This window comes from Embiotoca jacksoni, unplaced genomic scaffold, assembly GCF_022577435.1.
Source record: "Embiotoca jacksoni isolate LCO1_2020_lvr unplaced genomic scaffold, fEmbJac1.0.p SCAF_12, whole genome shotgun sequence".
Taxonomy (NCBI): Eukaryota; Metazoa; Chordata; class Actinopteri; family Embiotocidae; genus Embiotoca; species Embiotoca jacksoni.
The window spans coordinates 9,501,820-9,511,150 of record NW_027185252.1 but is presented as its reverse complement, the minus strand read 5'-3'; positions in this window follow the sequence as shown (position 1 = coordinate 9,511,150).

Sequence of the window (9,331 nt, the reverse complement as noted above, 5' to 3'; positions counted from 1 at the left end):
CTGGCGTTGTTTGGTTTCTCGCCAATTTCTGTTACCACCTGTATTAGTTTCCCCGTCAGATAGCTGTGTATGCAGCTCAGCCTGTTCTTCTCCCAGCTGCCTGATTGTTATGTTGGATTGTGTGAGCAAGTGCCTGAGTCTACTTTTGTTCAATTCTTTATATGTTTCAGTTTCCATTTCGGTCCTCTGACTTCATGTGCAGCTACATCACGATGTGAACGGATAGCAGAGAAAAACATGAAGGTCAAGTGTTGCTGCCAGTGTCGTCAGTTTGAATCAAGACAAAAGGATTTTTTTTTTTCAACATTTATATGTATGAAAATCATAAAGGGAGTATCGACTTCAATATATCAGTCAACAGTCACTTCATCAAACCAAGATGCGAGACCGAATCAGATGTTTGTTTCAGTATTACCAGCCCACTGCTTTCGCCACCTGAAGTGTGTACGGTACAACTCAAAGATGAATACCATAGTCTCATGCTGCCTTCAAATAGAACTCGTAAATTCATAAATTAGGAATTTGTGGGCACGGTTTGGTCGGCGAAGTCGTTACTACGCAACAGCAACATGAACAGCGTTTAGGCGCCACAGGGGCTAACAGGCGAGTCATTTATTGTAACAAATGCAAACGCATAATGACATGAGGCAGTTGGATTTATTATAATGTACATAATACACATAAGCCACCATTTTCTAAAACATCTGTAAACACGTCACACCACAAGAACCATGAGCTTTCACAAAATTCAGAGGTTTGAAATCGTGAAAACTACAAGAAGGCGTTCATATGGACTCTGGGAAAGTGAACAACTTCGACTGATGTAAAGACTTTTTTCTTTTGTGCAACACTCACATAAAAAAAAAATCATTCCTATTCTGCATCGCCTTGTGATGTGAACACACTGTAAGCGCTAATCACAGAAGAGCAGATTTCCAGGCGGCAAGATTAAAGCTAACTACCTCCAGTAGCTAACATTTCTTCTCAGCATCAAGATTTTTTTTTTTCTTTCTCTCAAGCAGTTCATTTTTCTCGCTGAGCCGAAAATGGGATGCCAAGAGCAATCCTCCCTGGATTATTTAAACAGCCACTTCAAAGGGGAGCAATTATAATCCTGCATTATTGATATGGGAAAAACCAGTGACTAAATGTCATAGTAACCAAAAAAGGAAGCACCGCAGACGTATTTGGACATGCAGGAATGTGAGCGCAAAATGCATGCTTTTAGGGTGGAGGTTTAATTTCTCTGTGACAGAAGAAGGTGCTGAAGGTTGAGTGGAATTAATCTGAAAGCCTGTTCGAATACACAACACGACAACTGTGCATTCAACTGTGTACATAAGAGATGCCTCCACGTGCTTTTGTGTATTTAAGAACATGCAGATATGCGAGTCGCAAGATCGCACACAACAGCATCCCAATCTCAGATGCTTATGCAAAATTTATCCTCCTGCCACATCACTGCATGCATTGTGTCTTGTATAGACAATGCAACACAGCACACAGTGGAGTCTATAGTATTATGTGCTGCTGAGGAAGCTGCGGCCTTCGGGATGTGTCTGTTCACAGATTACATACATGGTAGGCAAACGGAAAATAAATGGCCCAACCTTTCCTTATGGAGCGTTAATAAATGTCACTCGTGTCATAATTACTCAACGCACACGCACACGCTAGTACGCATGCGCCAACAATGCGACATGCAAACTGGCTAATGAAGCCAGCTCATACGTGCAGACAGAAAAGATGTAGTTAGTTCATTACATTACATTACATTACATTACATTTCATTTAGCTGACGCTTTTATCCAAAGCGACTTACAATAAGTGTATTTCAACCATGAGGGTACAAAATCCAAGGCAACAAGAATCAAGAAAATACAATGTCTTCAAGAAAGCCAAACTACAAAGTGCTATCAGTAAGTGCCATTTTAAGCGCTACTAAAGTGCTACCTATTCAAGGTAAAGTCGGAAGAGGTGTGTTTTCAGTTTGCAGCGGAAAATGTACAGAGTTTCTGCTGTCCTGATGTCGTTGGGGAGCTCATTCCACCATTTAGGAGCCAGGACAGCATAGTTTGTAGTTTGTTGCTGCATTTTTAATGCGATCTTATCACATCCCATTTCTATTCTTTATCACTACCTTTATCACTACATGCTCATAGTTTGTATTTTTCGGTGAAATGAAACATTGCTCTGCTCTCAAGTAAGTACGCTGACCCAGATTAGAGCATGCATGTGTGCGTCTGTGTTAGTAGTTAGTAGTAAGTGCCAGTGAATTATGCTGCACGTGTCCCAGAGATCTCAGTGCAGATGGTTATTCTAGTCAGGAAAAGGCTGCAGGCAGCACGCTGTCATGTTGTGTAAATCTGGCTGCTGGAAAACGGTCCATCCCTCCAGGTTAATGATGAGATTACTCACACGTTTGAGAAATGATGAATGAGAACAGAGGAGAATTTTTTTTTTTTAAACTTATGTAACGTTCAGTCAAGCAGTTTTGATTTTACATTCTGCAAACCTTGTAATAACTTTCTGTTCATTGCCATCAGCACTTCATGAATAATAACATTATGTGCCTCAGTGACCTTGGTGGACTGGAAGTTTACTGACCTTTAAAATGTCAAATAGGAAAAAAAATGCATTTGTCTTCAGACTTTTAATTCTCCGTTCACCTGAATCTCATTATAAATCCATAATATGCATTTTTTTGGGGGGCTGTTTACAGCCATATATTCTTACATGGTTGCAAATGCAGTTACAGGATGTGTGCTTGAGTGTTCAAAAAATGTGACATGTTGAAGGTTAAACAGTGACGTGTTGATGGTGATGACTTATTGTTTCCTGCCACTGTGGCGAGATCAAGTGACCAGCATGTTTCTAATATCAAAACAGGTCAAGGACTTTTCTGCAGGGCAGCACAAGTCCTATATTTTCTCCACACCGTTTTACAACAAAGTGCGTGTGAGCACTAAAAGACACAAAGGAGGTGGTGTGTGTTTAGTGTGTGTTTCTATGGACACCACATACAGGAAAATATTATCTCCAACAAAATTTGTTCCTGCAAACACATGTGTGGCTGTGTGGAAAACAGAATGCAGGGTCTTAGTTTAAAGCAGCAGCTGTGGAAATGTTTGGGTTGGCTGTGGTGATGCAAACAGCGTGACTGTCTCCAGACACTCTACAGATGTGCATGAACACACACAGACGTCTCTCTATAGTGTCTGCACAGCTAATGCTGCAGTATGTCAGAACTGGCGCCATGAATGTGGTTGTTGCATCGTTGAACTCTTGAAGTCATGTTCAGCTTCTTTGTATGTCACAGTAAAAGGATGTGCAGAGTGTGTCTTGCGACTATAGAACTTATCGTCTGCGTAGGATGACCAGAATCATTACACGCTAACTGTGGACACTGGTGATAATATTTCAATCTGTCTGATAGTTGTTAAGATATTTTTTACTAAAAGCTAAAAATGTCAATTACCTGGTGGAAATAGAGGAAAAGTCAGAAAACCAAAATCAGTGCTACAAATTTCTGCACTGAAATCTATGGCAATGAAATTATGAAAAGCTTTTATTAGTTACATGGCTTATTCATGAGGCTTACTCAGAAACGGTGTCACCTGCTTGGCATTTCAAAGCTCAGAAAAGCCAGGAAGCTGACTTTTGAGCTGAGATTATTATTAATATTGGTCCGACACCATCCGTCTTCATTCAGGTTTGACGATGGTTTAAGGAAGGTTTTGAGCAGAGCAGTAGCATCAGAGAGGTGAGGAGGGACTGAGAGACTCCTCTTTATGTCAGGAGGTAAAAGGTACATGTGAGATTTAGAAGGCCTGAGGGAGGGGGGGGGGGGGGTGCTGGGGGCAAAGGAGGGGAGAAGCCGGGTACACTGCACTAATGTGGGGAGACAGGGCCAGTCAAGGGAGCATCTGTTTTTAGAGTCTATAAACCCTGATCTCTTTCTGACTCTCCTCTGCTTCTCTCTCTGAGCGTCTTCTTTATTTTGTGTCCACAGCATGCTCTAAACAGCCCATGTTTTACCATCAGAAAGAAAAGACCAGGAGCTTCTCCCAGCGGAGTTGGATAACGGCGAGCGGAGACAGCAAGGCTGCAGTTATTTTTCAACAGCTCAGGGTCAGTCAGGGCTGCTCTATTTAATAGCAGAAGGCTATAAAAATATTGAATTGTTATTACCATGAGGACCTGAGAAATAATTCAAAGCATGTGTGTATGTGTGCGTGAACCATTATTACATAAGAGATTAGCATTTGCAAAGGAGAGTGGGGTGGGTCTGGATGCAGAAACAAGGATTGGAAAGAAATGAGGGGAGTTTTTAGTTTTCCGTCCTCATTTATGTCTCATTTGCATCCAAAAGGAATGAGAAAATCTGGAGATAATTTGAGGTCAATCAACATCAGTCATACAACATCCTTCAATAATTTAGGGATTATTTGATAGCTTTTGGATTTCAGACACTTGAACTCTGGTTTTACACATTTCCTCCAATCTTTTCAGTGTAAAGGAGAAGACATGCTCGTCATGCTCCTCCCATGTCCTCCACTGAACCCTACAACTCCTTTCCTCTGCTGTGGGCTCTAAATGGCCTCTCTGGATTACACCTTCCAGGTGCTTCATCTTTCACACAGGGAGCATGAGAGAAGGACTGGAAGTGTAAAAATAACATGCTCATGTTTTTAACTGGAGCCCTTGGGTCGATCCTGAGCTCATAACAAACTCTAAACCGCAACAGTATTAAACCTTACATCAGCCTTAATCAGGATGGAAGGAAATAACAAAATTCAGGAAGGAAAGAGAGAAAAAAAAAGTCTCTCCGGTGCTGTAAAGTCCACAACTGCACTAATATCAGCCCTGGAGACCGTCTGACCTTCACTTTCAGAACAACAACAAACAGTAAAAACACAGCTAAACAGTGCTGAGCAGAGTCATGTCATGTCTCAGAGCCGTGACTTCTGGAGAAATATCCTGCCATCGTGGACACATACTGCCACTCTGCCTGTTCGTATATTGCTGTGAAATTCCTCTTCTTAATAAGAGCTGCGTAATGTAAGACCTCCCCACAGATCCCGGTGATTAGCTTTCTGCTTCCTCATAAAAATAGATGTCTCTCTTGTGAAGTACGATGCTTGTTCGCATTAGCCAGTTCAGTAACTGCATCATCGGTTATTCAACCAGGTATTGATGATGATGAAGTGGGGGGGGGGGGGGGGGGGGGGGGGGGGGCTACTAGGATGTATACAACTGCTGCAATGCAGATCTCACAGGAACACTGAGGCTAAGTGAAGGTAACAAGTGTATTCACAAACTCTCACTCTCTCTCACACACACACACACACACACACACACACACACACACACACACACACACACACACACACACACACACACAAAGTCATTAACTGTCCCCTGCCGACTGAACACCTGCTACTGTTGTTTCTGTTAATCAATCACCAGAGCAGTAATACCCACACACAGAGATGTCTTCATCATTTGATGTTGCAGGTTTGTAGTTTTTTTGGTCTTTGTGTGGCTTTGTTGTGTGAGTGTGGGTGAGTCAGTGTGTGTGTCTAACTGGGTCAAACCCCTCTGTTGCCTCTCAGATAGTCTGCTGGGACATTAATCCAGGATGGAGCGGGATCCTCTAACTCAATTAAACATCTCTGTTTTACAGGTTACACACACACACACACACACACACACACACACACACACACACACATGCTCAGATTCAGTTTCACACGGCACCATCACACACACTCATATATGGTCTTTCTTAAGTCACACACATAGTTGTGTTTCCATCACTTCAGAGCACATTACAGACTTAGTAAGACTTACCCTTCCAATAACTAGCACATGCCTGACCCTAACCTTAACGCTGACCTTAAATCAAAGATGGGTCTCAAATTGTGTCCTTAAGTGTATAAGTGTGTTAAGTATGGAAACATGCAGTGCACTATGAGTAATCATACCAAAGTATAAAATGCTGGACACTTTTTTTAAATAATGGCTACAAAGCTATACAGTTGTTGGATAGAGGCTATCAGTATGTTTATTGTGTGTGTGGAACAGATAGCACAGGGCACAGTGTGCAATTTGAGACAGCACTACCCTGCTGAAATTCATGTACTACAGTAGTAAGTGTACTAACATACTAAATGAAGTATGCAATTTGAGGCACAGTCATTGTTTCACTCCCGCCTCCAGTATGAACCTATTCACCCACCGCATATCTTCAGACTTCTTATTCTGTTCAGTCACTTTTCAGCCACACTCACCTCACCTGTTCCCACTTTCCCAATCAGCCCCTGTGTGTATAGCTGCTCTCCAAATCCACTCCTCTGCCAAATTGTTCTGTTTTTTGCCTGCTAAACTGTTCATAAATGTGCTACGGCCTACTTTGGCCCTTTAGTCTCTGCCTTGCCCTCTGGTTTTGTTGGACTGCCACTCTAGCCGTACGTTTTTGTTTTTTCACTTTACAACAGACCACCTTAAAACTTTGTCTACCTGCCTGGTTCAGTCTGCACTCAGGTCCTCCCTGCTCTCTTGAAAAAAAAATCTGTGAAGGATGCAGGTTTGCCAACTTTCACACTTTTGGTGAGCAGTAGGTCTCTCAAATTGTGCTAATGCTCCTCCTGCTCAGTCTCTTACTTCGAAACAGTGATGCCATGAAAAACGACCACATCGGCTACCACCTGCTCCTGTCCTCTCCATCTTCTTTTTCAGAGTGAGTTTCCCCTGATAAAAACTAGTCTTCACTTAAGGATCCAAAAGCAAGAGAAAAGACAGGTTCCACTTTCTGAACGGATTTCTCATAACACTCTTTTTAAAAGTTGCATAAAACAGCGACCCTCTGTGGTTATTCAGAAATGTGATGAATTAAATTGTCATGCATTAATTCACTCACACAGACCGGCTGCCTGTGAACCAGTCACTGTGGGCGTAGTGAGTTCATTCATATAACATGATGCCATCTACAGCAACTGGACTCAACCCTGCCCGTCTCGTAGTTTTAGAGTTCTCTTTGTTTCTGAAAGTTTCTCTCAGCAGCTCGGTGAATAGCTCCTTAAGGGAAACTCATAGTTATGACCTTTCAGAGACGGTTAGCTGGACTCCCGTTGGTAGGATAAGATCCTTTGTGAAAACAGCCCCGGGTACACCAGAGACTCTAAATACCTGCAGCGTGGGGTACATTATGCATTCAATTGAAACAATAATTTACTGTGTAGTATGTATAATGAATTGAAAATGTCTACATGCTCCACTAGAGCACGTTATAAACTGAAATAATGAAGGCCTTATAAGGCAGCAGGGGAATTATGTAATCTTAAAGCCAAACTCAAAACACTTAAAGTTTTAGTGTGGTTGTAAACTGTAATTTTACTCAAATTAATTTGTTCCTAATTTAGCTGCCACAAAAAAATGTATTAAACAAATAAATGAACAAATAAAGACCTGTGATTTAACTTGGACTGTGGACTCTCTGACTGTTAGGTCAGCATGCCCTCCGTCCCCCACCAGTGTTATGCAGAAGCAGCAGTAACTGTCAGCAGCAAAGATTACTGCAGTGAAATAATTTTACAACGTATTGACACACAACAGCGCTGGCAACAAGTGTTTCCAATAAATGGCCGGATGAAATAGTGGAAAGAGTAAGGTGACGGTGTAAGTCAGCAGATATGAGACACACATGTGAGTACACACACGCGCACACACACACACACACACACACACACACACACACACACACACACACACACACACACACATACTCACACCACCTGACTTCTCCATCCACCCTAAACAAGAATGACACTGAAATACAGACAAGTGTTCTCGTCGCTGAAGCCTGAAATTGCCTTTCCTTCCTGCTGTTGATTGTGTTTCACACTCAGTGAAACAAGAACTGGGACCCCGTGACAGATTCAATGTGTGTGTGCATCTATTCCAATTCATTTGTGCTCCGCTTACACCAGTTTGAAAGATATTTGATATTGTGGTTGTGAGACTGTTTTTATGCACGAAGAATGCTGTTCAACAAGAGAATGCTCTCCGGTTAACCTGCAACCAATCTTCTACCTTTTCCAGTTAGCACAGTGTGACAATGGCTAAAATAAAATTCTTTATTGCAAATTAATTCATCCACAACACTGTTTAAATACCCAACAGTCTCTTCTCCTGTCAGGAGAGGATTTGACTTTTTATTGTTCTAGTTCTGTACCAACTGGGACTTCATAGCCACCACACACAAAGAAATTAAGACAGTGGGTCACTTTTGAAATGAGAAATATCATATTCGTCCTCTTCAAAGTTAAATCTAACAACAATAAAACACTGTTTCAGTCTTACTTGGTCTGGTTTGACCTGTCAGTATGTTGGCTAAAGTTTTAATACATGATGTTGTGACAGATGTTCAGTTTATTGACCGCATTTGTACTTTTCAGTGGTGCTGAGTAACTAAGTAAATTTACTTAAGTATTACTATTTCATGTACTTGAGTATTTAAATTGTATGCAACTTTATTCCTATACTTGACTGTACTTCAAGGAAAAACACTGCATTTTTTGCAACATTGCAACAGAAGAACAGCTGTAGTTAGTTGCAAATTCTGAATTTATACAGTACACTGTATCATAGGTTAGTATATAATATGAAATATGAATTGTATCCTATTATTATGTATTATTATAACATTTCATAATATATTTTGAAAGCATCCATTAATACTTTTACTTTTGAATGCAGGACTTATGCTTGCAGAGAATATTTCTAATACTACTTAAATAAATAACTTGAACACTCCTACCACCACTTGTGTTCCTGTTTTCAGTGTATTCAGTGTTTTCAGTGTTTTCACTGTTACCTTGGAAATGTCACTTGTTGCCACCATGGCTGCTGCCCAGCAGAAGAACTTGTAAAGTAGAATTGAGCAGTATTTTGGCTCTAATTTCATTTTCCTTGTTTAAATCTTCGCTGCTGGTTTACATACAACTTTACACATCCAGGAAAGGAAGGTCGGAGGTCTTGGTCAGCCATGGAAGAGCGCCTCTGCAGCTGGCAGGAGTTCAGCCTCACTCTTATTTGGTGACACATTCATCAGGTTGGATGCTGGCTGACATGAAGGATTGATGCCAGGTTTTCTGGGTCACATTTTCCACTCACAATGCCAATCCCAAGATTTATTTTACTCTGTTAGACAGAAAGAGTCAAACAAGTCTTATAGGATAGTAGAACAAGAGAGTTGGACAGTCAAGGGAAATCAGGAAATGCAGTCTGAATCATCCATAAACCTTTAGTTCACCTTTTCAGGTTACAA